Source organism: Prunus avium, chromosome 8 (genome assembly GCF_965620075.1).
Source record: "Prunus avium chromosome 8, drPruAviu1.hap1.1, whole genome shotgun sequence".
Classification (NCBI taxonomy): Eukaryota; Viridiplantae; Streptophyta; class Magnoliopsida; order Rosales; family Rosaceae; genus Prunus; species Prunus avium.
Genome location: NC_142291.1, coordinates 29112805 through 29132253, shown reverse-complemented (window position 1 = coordinate 29132253; position 19449 = coordinate 29112805). Strand labels below are relative to the sequence as shown.

The 19449-nt window shown below is 38.7% G+C and overlaps 1 protein-coding gene and 1 pseudogene across 2 annotated transcripts in view; both read right to left on the bottom strand.

Moving 5' to 3' along the window:
• The window catches only part of LOC110774281 (putative CoA ligase CCL6), a 41317-nt gene extending 27959 nt beyond the window's left edge, over positions 1-13358 (bottom strand). Inside the window, 1 exon segment of the mRNA XM_088245434.1 lies at positions 13224-13358. The gene's annotated coding sequence lies outside the window, so the exon portion shown is untranslated.
• Positions 13359-13756: 398 nt separating this feature from the next.
• Positions 13757-19382, bottom strand: LOC110774282 (TMV resistance protein N-like; annotated as a pseudogene). The gene is made up of 4 exons (XR_015826287.1): positions 18691-19382; positions 15478-16585; positions 15107-15391; positions 13757-14984 (listed from the first exon to the last, which is right to left on the bottom strand). The product of XR_015826287.1 is annotated as a TMV resistance protein N-like (transcript).
• Positions 19383-19449: the final 67 nt, after the last annotated feature.

Here is a 19449-nt window from a genome sequence, read left to right as displayed (position 1 = left end):
TCCTAATTGAATACACCCCCCTAAGCTACAAGGGAGCGGAGTATTTGCTCACACACTAACAAAGAATCACATGAGTTCAAACCTGACCCTATTGGCAACTTTTTCTTTGTCTTTTTGGGTGGATTTGTTGGTGATAAAGACAACTAAGAAATCCACAAAGATTATTTTACCTTGTCACTTGTGGTAACCAGAAAACAAGGATTTTCCTCTCAGGAAAATCTCTCCACGTGGCACACTGGAAAGGGCATCATATCCCATTTATGGCACTAACTCAAGCATGAGTACTTCTGTGGTGCACCGGGCGTATGGGTACAGCCAGTCACTGTGCTTGTTTTTAAAAACAAGGGAAACCTGAGCAGCAGGTCAACAAGTGAAAGATTTCACGCGCATCAACGTCGTCTTCTTCCCTAAGCTCATCTGGCTGAAGTTCAAACTAATTTCTTCTTGGTCTTCAGAGTCATCTTCTTCAACTTCTCTTCGTGGACTTCAAAGCCATCCTCTTCGTGATCTTCCTCCTCTCTGCAACATCTGGTTGAACTTCAAATTGATTTCTTTGTGGTCTTCAATATCTTCTTCAACTCCTCTTCTTGAACTCCTATTCGTGGTCTTCAAAGTCATCCTCTTCGTGGTCTTCCTCCTCTCTGCAACATCTCTCTCTTCTTTGTCATCATTGTCAAAACCCCCTTATTTTAGGGTTTGGATTTTGGTGATAATGGGTTAGCATTTCAGGTTGATAATAGGAATTGGAATTGAGTTTTTCCAGTCATTGGTGGGTTGTTGGCACTCCTCTCATCTGCAATTGATCCCTTGTGAAAGCATTTTGTATTAGCTCATTGTGAAAGTAAGTTAACACTTTGTTTTATGTTATTGTTAATTGAAATTTTGTAGTGATAACTTGGGGAAAGAGGGGAAGTAGGTTGTTGACATTCATGAGATGAAGTGGGTTTCTGATTGTGAAAGTGTGGTGACGTGAAGTGGGTATCGTACATTGGTGGTTGTAATGTTCATGCAATTTTAAATACTGTCATGCAATTGCATATGTCTATATGCAATTACTAATCGCCTGTATGCAAATCCAAGTCACTGAATGCAATTACAATATATAGTTTTGTTTTTAAAATATGCAAGTGAGGTGATTTCGTGGTAGGTAGGTAGGTTTGACTGTATTTTGAATATTTTGTTATGGAGCGTAAAGTGTTCCGAAAGTGTAATGTTAGGATTGGTTAAGATTTGGATTGGGATTTAAAAGGATTGAAAATCCCGGCCCAAGAGAGAAATGCATGGGTGGGTTGTGTGCATTATCTGTGCGATGTTATAATGGAGGGCTGATGCACTTGCAAGTAGTGTTGTGCAATTGCATATCAGTATATGCAATTACTAAGAGACTTGTGCAATTGCATATCAGTATATGCAATTACTAAGAGACTGTGTGCAAATCCAGGTCACCAATGTGATGTGGTTTTTAAAATATATAGTTTTGTTTTTAAAATATGCAAGTGAGGTGATTTTGTGGTAGGTAGGTAGGTTTGACTGTGTTTTTGAATATTTTGTTATGGAGTGTAAAGTGTTCCGAAAGTGTAATGTTAGGATTGGTTAAGATTTGGATTGGAATTTGAAAGGATTGAGAATCCCGGCCCAAGAGAGAAATGCATGGGTGGGTTGTGTGCATTATCTGTGCGATGTTATAATGGAGGGCTGATGCACTTGCAAGTAGTGTTGTGCAATTGCATATCAGTATATTCAATTACTAAGAGACTTGTGCAATTGCATATCAGTATATGCAATTACTAAGAGACTGTGTGCAAATCCAGGTCACCAATGTGATGTGGTTTTTAAAATATATAGTTTTGTTTTTAAAATATGCAAGTGAGGTGATTTCGTGGTAGGTAGGTAGGTAGGTTTGACTGTGTTTTGAATATTTTGTTATGGAGCGTAAAGTGTTCCGAAAGTGTAATGTTAGGATTGGTTAAGATTTGGATTGGGATTTGAAAGGATTGAGAATCCCGGCCCAAGAGAGAAATGCATGGGTGGGTTGTGTGCATTATTTGTGCGATGTTATAATGGAGGGCTGGTGCACTTGCAAGTAGTGTTGTGCAATTGCATATCAGTATATGCAATTACTAAGAGACTTGTGCAATTGCATATCAGTATATGCAATTACTAAGAGACTGTGTGCAAATCCAGGTCACCAATGTGATGTGGTGTTTAGGGGGTTTAGGGTGTATTAGGCTTTGGATAAGTAGTCAGATTCTCGTCACTAGAAAGAATTGCATGATAGTGTTGTGTACTTGATTTATGCAGGTTATGGAAGCTCCAAAAAAGGGAGAAGCGAAAGGAAAGCGTAAGGTCCAGAGTAATGTACAACATTCAAGAGTTGGTCGAGATGCATTTTTTAATTTCATGTAAGTTACACATACATCTAAAAATTGGAAATGTGTTTGCTTAATATTATGATGATTTTTTTTTTTAAAAAATAAATGATTTACAGAAAAAAAGAACGACATGAAATGGGGAAAGTGCGCAATGCAAAGTTGGATAGTAAGGTGAGAGATGGCAATGGATTGTGTCAGTTTATTAATTATTGTATGAAAAATGTTATTTTAATGAGAATTTATTTTTTCAGGTAGAAGAACATATTGTTAATAAGTGGAGGAAATTGAACCCTGAAGAGAAGGCAACATATGGTTCTGCCTTCGAAGGTTCGAGTGGGAAAGTTGAAGGTTTGAGTGGGCAAGTAAACGACTCAGTGAATGAGATGGGTTTTATCACTAGATGCAGCCCGGATCGATTCCATCGAACGGTGGAAAAATTGTCAAATGAAAAGCGGTTAGCAATTAATAGTATTGGGTTCGGTAACGTGTCATCTTTGTCTTGCACTCGTTTACACCGCCAACTATGCCAATTTTTGATTCAAAGGTTCAATCCTGATACGTCTTCTATAGAACTGCACGGAAATGTGTTTGGAATAAGTGCCTATGACTTCGGGCGTGTTATGGGTCTTAAGAACACCGGTGAGAATGTTGAACTTGGCTGTCCGGTAGAAGATGAAAAGGTGGAACAGTTAGTGAAGAGTTTCGGTGGAAATGGTAAAAGAGTATTAGTAAGAGGTTTAGCTGAACAGTTGGAAAAGTGCGAAAATGCGGATGAGGACTTTAAAGTTCGATTTGTGATGTTTGCACTTGGCACTGTACTTTGCCCAACATCTTCACCATCAGTGAGTGGGAACTATTTAACTTTATTGACGATCCCAGGAAATATAGAGAGCAAGAATTGGGCCGACCATGGATTCAACTTCTTACGTGAAGGTATTAGGTCGTTCAAAGCAAAGAAAATTGCATATGTAAATGGCTCACTGCTTTTTCTCCAACTATTTTATTTCGATTCAATTGTCGATGGTGGAGTATATGTTGATAAATCTTTGGTTCCCATTGTGTCCTGGGACAATAACTCAGTGTGGAAATTGATTAAATGGGTTAGAAAGCAAGGTGGGTTTGATAGTCCTACCGTTCGGGTTGTTTCAAAGCACCGTTCAACGAATGAAGTGTCCGGAGTAAACGTTGACAGAATTGTTCAAGAAGTTGCTATTAGTTTGGCTCCAGTAATACAGACCGAGGTGAAGCGCTCAGTTGAAGGACTTGCTGTCACTTTGGGGCCAATAATACTGGCCGAGGTCCAGCGCTCAGTGTTGGAACTCACTGACAAGGTAATGAGTCAAGTGAGCTCCTTCATGAAGGACGCAAAAGAACCTCTTCATCCGGGACATGGAGATGTAAATCAAACTAAGGAGGACGGTGAGAATGTTGTGATGAAGAAGGGTGAAGAATGTAGCAAACTAAAGGAGAAAGGTGCAGTTGATGTGAACAATCCTTGGACGCCATTACCGGATGGACATGGTTTCATTGAACCCGAGGTATGATGAGCGATTAGGAGTTTGAAGATCGAGTTTCTTGTTATCTTTTACATTTATTAAGTACGCATTTATTTACATAGTTGTAAAATACTTAAATTTTTTTTTCCTAAATGTAATATTTGAATTCCCTTTTCCACAGTTGAAAATGGGCGTGGAAAAGAGGAAGTTCACAAAATATGCCCATGGTGATAGAAGTGGAATTAAGACACGCCATATGACAGAAAGGCGTCCAGGGCATCATTGTAGAGAGCCATGGGTTGACCCGTCAAATGCAAAAGGAAAGGCAGTGCAGAAGACGGCGTCGAAGATTAAAATTGGGCCTTTCAAATTAAAACCTGGGGACTTAGCAGACTCCGATTTGGAGTTGTTTAGTTATATATTTAGGTCTAACGACCTTTCAAGGTAACAAACAAGTGTTGAATTATGAAATCGACCAAATTCCTTATATGTTGTCGCGTACGTGAATTTTATTATAACAATTGATTTCTTCTTCCGTTGTAGTGGGGAAGTTATAATTCAAATTGAAAATGAACATCATGTCACTAGAGGTGAGTTAATGTGCTTGAGGCCCGAAATGTGGATTAATGATGGAGTTATGAATGCACAAGTGTTTCATCTACAAGAAAAGGGGTCAAGGAATTGGTATTTCCCCACATATGTATCGGTATGCATTCATATTTTTCAAACTGTTATAGGTTGTGATTTAGTAAATGAATTTAAGCTTACACTATATGTCAATGTAGGATAAAGTTAATGATACAAGTGATGGTAAACTTTTTGAATTGGGTGTCAAACTAAGAAGGGAAAACTCAAACCGGTTCACCGTAGGCCTTAAGAAGTGCGAGAAGGTATGAATTTAAGTTGTTTTTTTACAAAATCCTGAGCTAGCTTTTGTATACGCATGTTTTTCTAAGCAAGTCATTGTGCTCGTAGATGTTCATCCCCGTTATGGATCGAATCGGGAGTCATTGGTATTTGCTAGTGGTGCTTATTGGTGAAAAAAAAGGTTGAAATATGGGATAGCCTCCCCGGTCCTAAATACAACGCAGCTCGTTATCAACAAACGGAACGAATTGTAAGTTTAATTGACCTAATTTTAGTTAGTATTTTTATTTTCCTAACATCCCGACTAAGAATTGATTTGTGTTGATTGTGTTGTAGATGAAAGTTTTGGATCATATTTACCATGATGAGATTGTCAAAGATTTTGAAAAGGGTTGGCTGTTTGAAAAATTCAACATTGTGCGAACTGACAAGGCCCGCAAACAACTGAATGGATGTGATTGTTGTATCTTCGTCATGAATTGGCTAGAAGACATTGAATGCACATCACACGGTTCAAATCAAGTGAGTCGGCCTATATATCGTTTCATTGTTTTGTGTTCTATGTCAAATATTTTTGTTAATCATTTCTGTAATGGGTTGTTTTTTATTTGCAGTTTCAACATGCAAGCGAGCGGGTTCGTGTTGCACTATCATTGGTGAAGAACCCAAAAAACACGCGTTTAAAGGAAGTAACCGAGTCCGCTCGAAGAGTAGTTGACGAAGAACTTAACAAGTTGGCCGAACATGGTCCCTTCATCCCTCATCATCCCATTGCAAGGAAGCCAATGACACGCTCTCAAGCCAAGGAGAAAGTTTGACAGTAGATCATAAGGGATTACAGTTTAGAAAATAGGTTATGCTACATGTACATATCCCTATTTGCGCACAGTTAGTCTGTTGTAATACACCAAGTGCAATTGCATGACATGATGCTAGTGTAGAAATTAGGTGTTATTGCATGTACATATCCCTATTTGCGCACAGTCGGGGTTCTTTTTAATACACCAAGTGCAATTGCATGACAAGAGTGTTGCACGTCAAGTAATTGAATTCCATTATTTGCTTACAAATGCATTTTTGGTTTTCTGCATGACATCGAAACATTTCACCCCCAGTAAGGCCCAAACACAAATGTAATTACATTTATTGAAACTGCATGCACATTGAGTTGATGGTTAAGGTAGGGCAATTGCATGTACTTATACCTTTTTGCGTACAGGGACGTTGTGTTTGCAATATATCATGTACAATTGCATTACATGATGACCAATTGCACGTTATATATTTCGTATAATAGATTGCGCACATCAGTTTTTTGGTTGCTGTAATGGGAACATTACAGCATATCTGGGGCCTAGACATCATTTACGAAACAGGAGTTCCTAGTTCATTGATAATAAAGGACTCTAACCATAATTAGGGGTTTTTTTTGTTACTTTTTGTTACAAAACTAAACCTTCAAACTATTCTACCGTACCGATTATAACATATAACATCCGATATTACTGCCTAAATTATAACATCTAAAATTACTTCTGATTCTATGATAAATACCACAATGCAAATATTAAAATACCGGTGCTTCACGGAGCTCGCTTTTCCAAAATCGCAATTGCTTCGTATACCTCGATATTGTCCCATTTAGTTGAACCAGCATCAACAAGTTGAGCGTATTTCCTAAACATCTCAAAGCCGATCTCAATCCCGCCATTGTAAATGTGGTACTTGGTCACTGAATCTCCTTCACGAAATATGTTGTTATTAGTTTCGGTGGGAGGCTTGGTGACATCATGGGCTCGTTTCACTCGTTCGCGGACAAAATTCGAACAATCGTCATCATCATCATCATCACCCACCCTCTTGTTCTTAGGAGTGCAGGAGCCTCTTGTTCTACCAACCATTGAATGTGACATATTGTTTGGGTTTTCTTTTTTCTCTTTCAGATTTTTTGCAAGACCTAGGAGTGGAAGTATGAGTAATTATATTAGTTAAAGAGTTGGAATGTTTTGCGTTGAAATGTAGTGTCTGTTATAGAAAGTAACTCAACTTAAATAATTATTGGAATGTAGTTGGTAATTGGTTTGTAGTTAAATAATCCTTTTTCGGAGGAACCTCGAATGTTTCTAAACGAACGCACTCCTTTGCGTTCGGTTGAACATACAGTGCGTTTATTTGAAAAAGTAAGTTCGTTGGGGACATATTTTCGGCGAACAGGAAATTTTCCTCAATGAACGCACAACCTTGCGTTCGTGTGAACAAACACTCCGTTTGTTTGAAAAAGTAAGTTTCTTGGGGTCATTTATTGAGTGAATGGGCAACTTTACTGAATAAACGCACCCATTGCGTTCCCTTGAACAAATACCCCGTTTGTTTCAAAAAGTTAGTTAGTTGGGGTCGTTTTTCCGACGAACGGGAGACTTTACTGAACGAACACACCCCTTGCGTTCCCTTGAACAAATACCTCGTTTGTTTCAAAAAGTAAGTTTGTTTGGGAGATTTTTCCGAGGAACGGGAAGCTTTACTGAACGAACACACCCCATGCGTTCCCTTGAATAAATACACCGTTAGTTTCAAAAAGTATGTTGGTTAGGGACATTTTTCCGGGAAACGGAAAACTTTACTGAACGAACACACCCCTTGCGTTTCCTTGAACAAATACACCATTCGTTTGAAAAAATAAGTTAGTTGGGGACATTTTTCCGGGGAATGGGAAACTTTACTGAACGAACACAACCCATGCGTTTCCTTGAACAAATACCCCATTTATTTGAAAAAGTAAGTTTGTTGGGGACATTTTTCCGGGGAATGGGAAACTTTACTGAACGAACACACCCCTTACGTTCCCTTAAACAAATACACCGTTAGTTTCAAAAAGTAAGTTTGTTGGGGAGATTTTTCGGAGGAACGGGAAGCTTTACTGAACGAACACACCCCCTGCGTTTCCTGGAACAAATACACCGTTCGTTTGAAAAAATAAGTTAGTTGGGGACATTTTTCCGGGGAATGGGAAACTTTACTGAACGAACACAGGCCCTGCGTTCACTTGAACAAATACCCCGTTCATTTGAAAAAGTAAGTTCGTTAGAATGATTTTTCCAGGGAACGGGAAACTTTACTGAACGAACACACCCCTTGCGTTCCCTTAAACAAATACACCGTTAGTTTCAAAAAGTAAGTTTGTTGGGGAGATTTTTCCGAGGAACGAGAACCTCGAGTACCCAAAATTCCACCGAGGACAATGCTTTCCGATTATAAGCTCACTGATGAGTTAGAAGTCGAGGAAGCATTTAATGGGTACCCAGCTTCAGAATGGCTTGCAAATTAATCCGACTATGCCCACTACAGAGATGAGTACATAAGGTATCATCATTATGAGGACTTACGTGAAGCGGTACGTTCTACACTGAACACGCCTCATTGAACTTACACTTTATGCTTTAAATTGATATAATTTTTCAAATATGATCCAATGATACCTAAATTCCACAGGAAGGAGAACATAGAACTCTTGAAGGTGCCAATATAAGACTAGGAAACATCTCTCCTCAGCCATGGTCAGTGCGAATACCAAGCTGGACCGCCGATAATGGAAGTCAACTTCTGCGGATACCCCGTGGACAAGATAGCCTTGATCTACCATTACCTGCTAGCGTAATGCATGTAAGTAGTTTCCATTGCATAATTTATTCATAATTGATGCCTTCCAGTGGTGATTGTTGTAATTGCATGTGCCTGAATGTAGATAACTGCTAAAGCTGCAACCGAGCTTTTGGAGCTGAATGCTGGCTTGAATGCCATACTATTTTCAACTTCATTGGAAGCAAGCATAGAGATCAGGCGCCTGCGGCAAGAGATTGTAAGTCAGTTCAACTTCATGTCATAGTGATTTCAGAAAATTAACAAACATCACCGATGTTATATTGACATAACATACCAAGAATGAATATGATCGATGTTATATTGTAATAGGAGATATTGAAGAACACCATGGGGACAACCATTGCAAGTTCGGGTATTAGTAAAGACGTCCTAGCTGATGATGCAGAACCTGTAAGTTTGTTACCTCCATTGCCCCATTCGATTTAGAAGATGTTCAATTTTGCAATTTTAAATCATATGTTACATTCTGCAATGCAAACCATCATCACTCGTGTGCACAACAAAATTGAACAAAATTTATTATTTATATATGTCAATGTTTCGCTGTATATAGGAGTATCGCACAAAATGTAAACAGGACATAGTTAGAAAAGGAAAGTCCAAAATTGTGGTACCAGAAGAGCATGAAGAAGATGAGGAAGAAGAAGAGAACGCATCGGAAGAAGAAGATGAAGAGGAAGAGGAAGATGAAGAAGCACAGGAAGAAGAGGAAGAAGAAGATGAAGAGGAAGATGGAGAAGAACAGGAAGAAGAAGAGGAAGATGAAGAGGAGAATGAAGACGAAGTTTGGGTCGAAGAGAAAGAAGATGAGGATGAGGATGAGGATGAGGACGGGGCCGCAGCTAAGGGTGATCCGGATGCAGAACACCACTCCACAAACCAAAAACGCAAAGGTGATAAAAGTGTTTATTCATGTACCCGAAAGATAAAGAAAACCATGTAAATTATGGATACGATTACATTTTTGGGATCATTGGCCCATTTTGTAATATAATATGTTCACTTTATTGCCCCTTATCGTTTCTCATTCTCTGTATTTCGGTTCATTTCGCCCTTCGATTTATAGTTAAAAAATAGGTCTAAGTATGCCTGTACAACAACATATTATCCAATTTTCGTTATTAGGGGTTTGCGCACAGTCACTATTGCATTGTATCACCGTCATGCAATTGCATGTTTGCAATTCAACTGCAGACCGTCTGTGGCCAAACTAAACATAGCTTACAAATGCAAACCTAAATAATGTATAGCGCAAACACAAAGAAAAGCAAGTAAATACTTTATTATGACCCTATGTCTATTATTAAATATTAGGATATTCACAATTTGGTTAACGAAATTCAGGAATTTTTTTAATATGAGCCTCTTGAGCTATGTGACAATGGCTATTACTAGGTAATTTCGATACTTGCTCGTTTTGTAATATAATATGTTTGGAAATAGCCCCTTACGATTTTTCATGCTCTGTATTTCGGTTCATTTTGGCATTCGATTTATAGTACACAAAATTCGGTCTAATTATGCATGTACAATAAAATATGAACACACCCCTTTCGTTATTAGAGGTTTGCGCACAGTCACTCTTGCATTGCAGCACTGTCATGCAATTGCATGTTTGCAATGCAAACGCAGACCGGCTGTGGGCAAACTAAATAGAGCTTAAAAATGCAAATCTAATTAATGTATAGCGCACAGACAAACAAAAGCAAGTAAATACTTTATTATGACCTTATGTCTATTATTAAATATTAGGGTTAATCATATTTTGGTTAACGAAATTCGGGATATTTTGGAATTTGATTCGCCCTACATGACAGTTTCTATTACTAGGTAATTTCGATAATTGGTCATTTTGCAATATAATTTGTTTGGATTATTGCCCCTAACAGTTTCTCATGCTCTGTATTTCGGTTCATTTCACCCTACCTTATTTATAGTCAAAAAAATATGTATAATGCTGCCTATACAACAAAATCGGATCCAAATTTCGTATTTCCGTTTGCGCACAGTCACTAGTGCATTGCGTCACTGAGATGTAATTGCATGTTTTGAATGCAAATTCAGACCGGCTGTGTGCAAAACCTTTAAGACTGTAAACACAAAGCTAATGAAGGTATATAGCCAACACAAATTTCTTATTTCCGTTTGCGCACAGTCACTCGTGCATTGCGTCACTGTCATGCAATTGCATGTTTTTAATGCAAATTCGGACCGGCTGTGTGCAAAATCTTTAAGACTGTAAACACTAAGCTAATGAAGGTATATAGCCAACACAAATTTCTTATTTTCATTTGCGCACAGTCACTAATGCATTGCGTCACTGTCATGCAATTGCATGTTTTTAATGCAAATTAGGACCGGCTATGTGCAAAACCTTTAAGACTGTAAACACAAAGCTAATGAAGGTATATAGCCAACACAAACAAAAGCAAGTAACAATTTCATTACGAAATTGGGTATATTTTGGAATGTAATTTGCACTTTTCGGCCCAACAATTTTCTAATACCAAGTATTTTCAGATAATTGGTATTTACCGATTCTAATATTGAAAAAATAATTGCCCCTTATCCTTTCTGATGCTATGTATTTTGAATCACCGCCGCCTACATAAAACTTCCATCCAAGCACCCCATACAAGTCATAACACAGTTTCTCAACAATACATACATAAAACAATAATATATCAAACATATGAAAGCATCTTGTCCATCACTAAATCTACATTTAATGTTAATTGTTACATGTAAACCAAGTTCCAAAACTACAATTGTTTTGGGTAGAACCAGTAGATTTGGAAATAGGTTCACCATTGTCGAAGGAGAAACCATCGTCCATGTTGGGGGTAGAACTCGTTCGGTCTACACTAGAAAAGCTATCAGAACCGGACAAATCAACCACATAGTTGCCTCTGCATTGAGAACCCGTTTCACTAGCATAACTGTAGCTAATGTCCGGGTACGGCCTTTTCTCAGTACTATACTGATAGCTTTCACTCCCTGAACGGATATTCACACCTGCAATTCTACTTGGATGCAAGTTTCTTTGAGAGCAAGTACGCTTTGTATGTCCATATCCGCGATACAAATGACATTGTCGACACTTGCGCGTTCCACCCTGGCTTGCTTGACTGCCTTTTGTCTTAACGATCTTTGGATCTTTCACAATATTTTGAGGACATTGCCCAGAACTACCCAATTTCAGACTTGTCTCTTCTTCCTTTTCCCGTAAGCCTTCACAAATTCCCTCCCATTTACTAAACTCATTTCTCAACATGGCATAACCATCTGCACTCTTCGATGCATAAAAACATACTTTGTTTGACATAGCACTTAAACTTCCATACCTCGCCATTTTTACACCTTTGTTGGTAGTGTCTTTGCCTTTGTCGAAACATTCTGTACATGTATCGCTTTGGGCACTCTTTGTCCATCTCTTCATTATGAGTGTTGGAGGAATTTCCGTAAGGAGCTCGCACTTCATTACATAAAACAGGTGGCAACACGGGATCCCTTCACTTTCATATTTCCGGCATCAACACTCTATCCGCATATTTTCCCCACCGTGGTCAACACAAGTCCAATTATTATGCGGTTCATCATATTTTGACAATACGTATATGCTTCATCCAACCAATCATATGCGAGTCACAAAGTTGCAACACCCCAGCTGGGAGCACTATCAAGGATGATGACATGGCCATGGATTTGGTTCCAAATGAAGACCCTTTACATCTAGAAAATTCGAAGCTCAGCCATGGTGTTTCTGAATTCTGACGAGTAAACATCAGCCATCAGCAAGCATGCAATTAGAAAAAGGGCATTGAGTATGGTGTTTCTAACCATTACTTTTGTGCTCATCAAAAATGTTTTTTTCTTGCCTTTAGGTTTAGACATAATAACAGGTCGAAGCATGCTCTGGTCCCCAAGTCCCCCAATGCCTTTCTGTCAAGCACCACCGCAGCAAGAAGAGAAGACTCAAAGTTGTTCCCAAAATACCAAACCTGTGAACCAATTGGGAAATCAACATATTCAAAACTTCAGAAGATTCGAATAAAGAAAGTGGAAATTAGTGCTAAGACCCCAACAAACAGAATCTCATCTATTGAGGCAAATAAAAAGAGATGAGATAAGAGGGCAGGGGTTTGTTTTCAATGCTATCCACAACATATTCACCTTGAGACAGTTAAATTCGATTCATTTTTCTTCCTCTGCATGATTTTCATTGCCTATCTGGCTGGCCAATGTCATCTGCATTAAAAACGTCATTATCTTTAATGAACGAGATTAGAATTATCCTGAAATGAGTCCATAAGAAGTGATCAAGTACGTAATGTGAATAAACTTTTATAAATTGATGGATAAATTAACTTATGCAAAATGGTTATTTGGAAAAATTATCTTGAGCTCGCCCTACAATAGTGTACCAAAAATGAAACAAAACTGTACTTTGGTAGCTTGTTGGAGCAACGATAAAATATTCAAAATTAGCTAAAATAGCCAAAATAGCTTTCTAGGCTATATTCAGGAGTACTTAAATCACAGGTGAGGTGACCAGGTTTAACCAATGGCCTTGACAGTTATATATCATCACAGGAAATTCAGGGGCAAACAGAGAAGAAAGAGCTGACCATTATCTCCTGTGTGTGTTGGGCTATCTGGAAGCCCATTCTGAAAGTGTATTCTGAGGTCTGCAAGTGAATCCAATCCCTGTCATAACACAAGCCTCAACTGGAGCCGCAAAGTTTTTTGAAAGTACAAGAATCAGTGGTTAAATCAAAGACGGAAGAAGACTTGAGGAAACCCATAGATGAATGCACTTTGCTCCTACCAGAGGAATCAGTCAAAAATATCGACTTGGATGGTGCTCGTGATGCGGGGGCAGAAATAATCACTAGGGATTGTGTCGCCTGTGTGGTAAGGGGCCTGGACCGGAGCTTTACTGCCTCATTAGCAGTAGTTGCATTTGTGAAAGCCCCTCTTAAACTTGCGAAAACAACTCTTGAACTTGGACAGCATTGTTGGGGTTGATGACTGCACCCCCTTTCTTTAAGTCCACAAGTATCTACATCGAATGAAGGACGAGCTTTCAATTTCCTCTGGAACAACAGCTTCATTAATTTCCGTCTTTCGCTCCCCAACATGAGGCAACATGCAAAGCCCTAACCAACAACAATAGGAGAACTAATGCAGCAACACCAAGGAGAAACTAAGGCTGAGCCAAACAGCGATCTGTTCTGCTATAAAAAACACAATCCTAGTGGACATCATCTGCTCTGAAACAATAGGGTGCAAACCAGTCTCCTCTCCTCTTATCTCATGTTGCATAGAGCAAGACTGCACCATTCCAACATCCACCATTCAAAACTCAATTGAAGTCTAAGAAACCAATCATGTGGAATTAACACAAACAATCACAAAAATAAATCACTGAATTCTACCCACGGGCTTGAGAATGTAAGAAGGATGCAAATCCTTATCATCCCAATCACATTTGAATGCTACTGTCCTTTCCCCTTGGAGGATTGATCGATTGGTATCTTCCAGGACGTACCCATGCCTCACGACAACTGAACCACTTTGGAATTCCACTTCCTGGAAATTCAACCTCGACAGCAGATCGGTGAGACAAGAGAAAGAGAGAGAAGAGATTGACTTGATTTATGAACATATTTTTCTTCTTTGCAATTCGAACCAGATTGTTACGCAGTCTCCAACAATTAGTCAATTTCATTAGATTGAACATTTGAGACTCTTTACGTTCCAAAATGTTGGACAATTTTGAAACTCTTTCCAATGATAAGCAATCACTCACATCTAAAAATTGCAATGCTGGAAGATCTGGAATTTCTCTAAGTCTCTTGCAACTATCCAACCGAAGTTTCTTCAAGTTGACAAAGTTATTAATGCATACGGGAAGACTAACGAAATTGCTTCCTGATAGATCAAGGCTAGTTAATGTGGTCATGCAATCAAGAGTCAGAAGGAAATCGGCAATGTCTGAAAGATTGGATCCCCCCACATAGAATTTAGATAGCCTGGGAAACGCTAAATTGCCTCCGTGAAGAGTCAAAAGTGATTCTGCACTCCTTGAATCTTCAGACTTCGCCGTTTTAGGAAACGAAACCAATTTTGAGCATTTACGGACAGAAATTTTCACTAGGTGCTTCAACTCATAAATGCTGCATGGCAGATTTGTAAGGTTTTCACATCCGCTTAAATTCAATATCTTTAGACGAGTGAAATGTCGAATTGACGATGAAGGCAATTCTTTGATGGAAATCTTCGATAGATCCAGGTATTTCAAAGATTTCATATTCCCCTTAATTTCAGGAAAATTCTCAAGACTTATGCAACCTTCAAGATTCAACTGCAGCAGAGATTTCAAGTTGACAATGCTTGGAAACAGAGTAAGACTACGGCATCCCGTAAGACTCAACTTAACAAGCTTATGAAGGAATCCAGCAGAACGATGAAGCTCAACTAAACTTGTACAATAGTTTAGATTCAACTTCTCCAAGTTTGGGACTCCAGAGAAGTCAGGGGTTTTTCTTAGGAATTTGCTGTGCTCCACATTTATAAATTTCAAACTCTGTTCCACAAAACAGGGAGAAAAAGAGAGAAGATCGCATCATCAGCTTTAAAGAAACTTACAACATGCTAAGAAGAAAGAGAAAAAAATGAACTCCTAAAAATACCAGTCATTTTAAATACCTCGAATTGCAAATCCAGTCGTAAAATGCAGCTGCGAGGCAAAGTAAGACCAACAAGTTTCTTTGGATTAAAATTGGCTGGCAAAGATTGTGACGGATATTCAGGCCAGTTAAGGAGCCTCAACTCATTGGGAAGATAATCAACTTCTCCAGACAAGCGCGCATTATGATTTATAAAAAGTCGAAGATTTTTCATCTTTGAGAAGCTTTCAGCATTCAAACATACCTCATCTGACTCAAGCCCAGCAGGCAACTTCACCATAATACCTTTGATCTTATCCGTTCCCTAGTATGAAAAAGCAATACTATTAGCAAAGGACAATTTTTTTGTGAAATAAAAATAAAATGTTTTAAATTCTATATTCTACTTACTGTGTTTTCTGTTAAAACATGGTAAACATCCTCATGAAACCACAACCTACTACGTTTTCCGGGCTCAGTAGGCGACTCTTGGCGAACTACTTCTTTACCCATTTCTTCTATCAAGTCATGCATCCAAATGCGGCCATCTTCCGTAATATTTATAAGAGCCTTTTCCACAAGTACTTCACGATCATACTTAGGGTTGAGGTCACAACCTTCTAGTATTTGTATCACATAATCCTCGCGTAGACCTTTACAGAAAAATGCAATATCAAGGAAAACTTCCTTCACCGCATCTTCTAGTGCATTATAACTTATTTTGAGAATTTCTTGAATCGCTCGGTTAGGAACTCTTCTGTAACCATCTAATGCATATTTCCATTGATCTATACTTCTCCCACATAGATGTGAACCCAAAACCATCAGAGCTAATGGAAGACCGTCAGCATAGTCTACTACATTGTTTGCAAGTTTCGCATAATCATCTTCTAAGTGTCCATTTCTTGAAAATGAATTCCAACTGGTGAAGAGCTTTAAGGACTCATAATGATCTAACTTCTCAACCTCATATATTAGATTGACTTGATGAGCAATTAGCAAATGCTTATCTCTTGTCGTTAGAACAATTCTGCTGCCTGAACCAAACCAATCAGACCTTCCAACTAATTTGTTTAATTGGTCCAATTGATTCACATCGTCAAGAACTAAGAGAAGCTTCTTACCATTCAACATTTTCTTTATCACATTGATTCCTTTGTCAACATTGGTTAACTTTACTTCTTTCACCCCTAGAATCTCAGAAAGAAGAATACTTTGTAGTTTGACTAAGCCTCCATACGGCATTGATCTTTCTCTAACATCATCTAGAAAACAGCTACCTTCAAACATATGGGCGATGGAATTATAAACAGCTTTAGCAATTGTTGTCTTACCTATTCCACCAGTGCCCCATATCCCTACCATGCGAACATCATTTCCTCCAACGCCCAAAAGCTTATCTATCTCAGGCACACGAGGCTCTATTCCAACTGGGTACTTTGCTACATTCAAATACGCATGGTTTAATACTTGTAATGAAATCGCTTCAACGATGTTGTGAATAAATTTTGATTCATGCCTGCAAGGTTATACAATATGCGAAAGATTAATGATGAATAACATTTTGTAATATTATATATATATATATATATATATATGTGTGTGTGTGTGTACAACTCACTTCTAAAAGGAATCCCCTTTTGACTATTTACAAAAATGGATCACAGGTTCGGATAACATGAGCCGTTTATTTTTAAGGACATTATTCAAGGATCACTCTTATAAAAAATTACCAAAATCCGTTCATCAAAAAATTACCAAAATCCGAAATATTTAGTCATCTAAAAATGCGGCAACAAATAGATTAATACAACCTTTCCTCTACAAGATGTTCATGGTAATAATCAAATGGTACGATTTCAGATTTTGCTAATTTTTTTGCAGGGATAATTCTTAATTTGGGGATCGAAAAACTAGACAGTTTGTATGTATAAGGATCAGGTTCAAAGGACACACAAACAGAGGCGGAGCCACAGTGGGGTCAATGGGGTCGCGCGACCTCTTGGAAGCCATGGAATTAAGCTTAGAGGTCCCTTGGAGCTGCTGGTGCGACCTCTTGGAAGCCATGGAATTAAGCTTAGAGGTCCCTTGGAGCTGCTGGTGCGACCTCTTGGAGCTGCACGCCAAGTGGTCGATGAAATGACTAAAAGAAGAAGGGTCTGCAAGCTGAAGAAGAAGGCCTGCGCGCGGGACTGTGTTTTTTTCTTTTTAAAACAGCCTGGGTAAAACGACGTCGTTTTGGCCCAGGGAATTTTTTTAAATTACCTGGACAAAACGACGTCGTTTTGGGCCAGGTCTGAAATAAAAAAAAATTAAAAAAAGGGGCCAACATCCTTCTCTAGCCATTGCTTCTCTCCAGACTCGATTCCTTCATTCTAACCCCCAAAGACTAGCCAATTACCATAGTCAAGAGAGCACAACTTTGAGAACTCTGGCCAACCCTTGTCAAACCAAACCCAACCATCGTTGCATCTTGTGAGTTCTATTTCCATTTCTGCACCACTTGGAAGCTTAAGATGTGCAGGACTTGATAAATTCTCTCCATATCTCATCAAAAACTTAACTGGAATTTTCTGTAGAACAGAACATGTTAAGAGAAAACATTCTTAGCATAGTAATAGAGAGAGAGAGAGAGAGAGAGAGAGAGAGGTGCTTACAATTCTGGTGTTTTTAGAAGTCTTATCTAGAATGATCCTGAAGAAATGGGGTATGGAAGCTGGACTATCATGAAGAGAAGCCACGTCTGAATTAACTCTAAAGCTTGGTTGAGTTTTATGGGAAAGCTTGCAAGAAGGAATCTAATAATTTCAATCAACTCAATAGTCACTACTTTATTGGTTTTTATTCATTTATTTTATTCATGTTTTTATAGTTATCTCTTCATTTTCTTTTCTCTTTTGAGATATAGTTATTTCTTTCATTTATCAGTTAATTAATCGAGATACCATTGAGGCAAAATAATATGTAATCTCAGACTAGAGTTAATCAAATTTCAAGACTGAAATCAAGTGATTGTCTTGTTTGGGAAGAGCACATCACATTATTCTCCAACCATGTCCATGGATGCCCCCAAATTATTTCAAAGTTACAATACTTTTCAATCTTCGAGGCTTTTCAAAAATAATGCCAGCATTAATTAATTCCCTACTTTTCCAATCCTCAATTTGACAGGAAACATCACAAACATCTATGTATGTGAAAAAACCATCCAAATCCATCACCCTCTCTGTCAAAAACTCAAATGGTCCTGTGTTCACTTCTCCATTCGCCGGCTCAAACGGAAAATCAATGGTCCTATACTTGTTGTCCGCCAATTTAGAAGCCGGATCACAATAAGGGTTGACACGAATGGTATAGAATAAACCTCACAAGTTACAAACCATAAATCTAGTCACACACCATGAAGCAATAGTAATTGGAACAATAAAATAATTTTTATTTTATATCTCCAATGTTGTCTTTCCATGTGGTAAGATTCCATGTGGTAAAATTTTTATTGGGACTTTTACACTAAGACCCCGTGTGGTAAGATTCCTGGCTCCGCCATGCCTTTGTATATACCCGTTAATGAAATAAACAAGTTCAGTAAGCAGCTAAGGTGCGTGGTTGAAAATAAATATATACCCGTTAATGAAACACCATCCGGACAGATTGGCTGCTTTCGTAAGACTTCTCCTCCATCTTTGCACCTTCTCCATGTCATCTTTGAACTCGCATTCATAGTCAGCAAGTGCCTGACCGAAACTGCCCCTTTGATGCCGTACATCCGACGGATCCACCTTGTAAAAAACAGGCCAAACTATTTGCTCCCTTGTTTCTTTACTCTCAAGGATCTTGACGAGTTCATCCAAGCACCACTTCGAAGATGCATAGTTTTCGGAGAACACGATGATGGAAATCTTCGACTCTTCGATCGCTCTGAGAAGGGCCGGTGATATTTCTTCCCCTCTCTTAAGACCATCATCTATGAAGGTTCTAATTCCCTTCCGAGTCAAATTACTGTGCAGATGATCAGTAAAGTTGAATCACGTGTCCTCGCCTCTGAAACTCAGGAAGACGTCGTATGTCATTGAATGACTGTCGTTTGATTGCGTGCCAGAGAAGTAAACAGGCTGATCAAAGAGCTGGGAAGGGCATGGCCTCTGGGTTTCTTTTAATTTAATAAGAAAGCATCTTATGAGCGAGGGAAGCTGCGAGCTTCAACTTCCTTTGTGAGAACACAGCGAAGTCGATGAAGGTGAAGGGAAGACAAGGAAAGGAAAGGAAACAAAGAAAGAGGAAGGGCCAGTGTTCTTTTGTTGAAACTTCAAACGTCTTTTCCAGTCCATAACGACAAAAGCTCATACGCGTAGTGGAAAAATCCAAAACGACAAAAGCTCATTC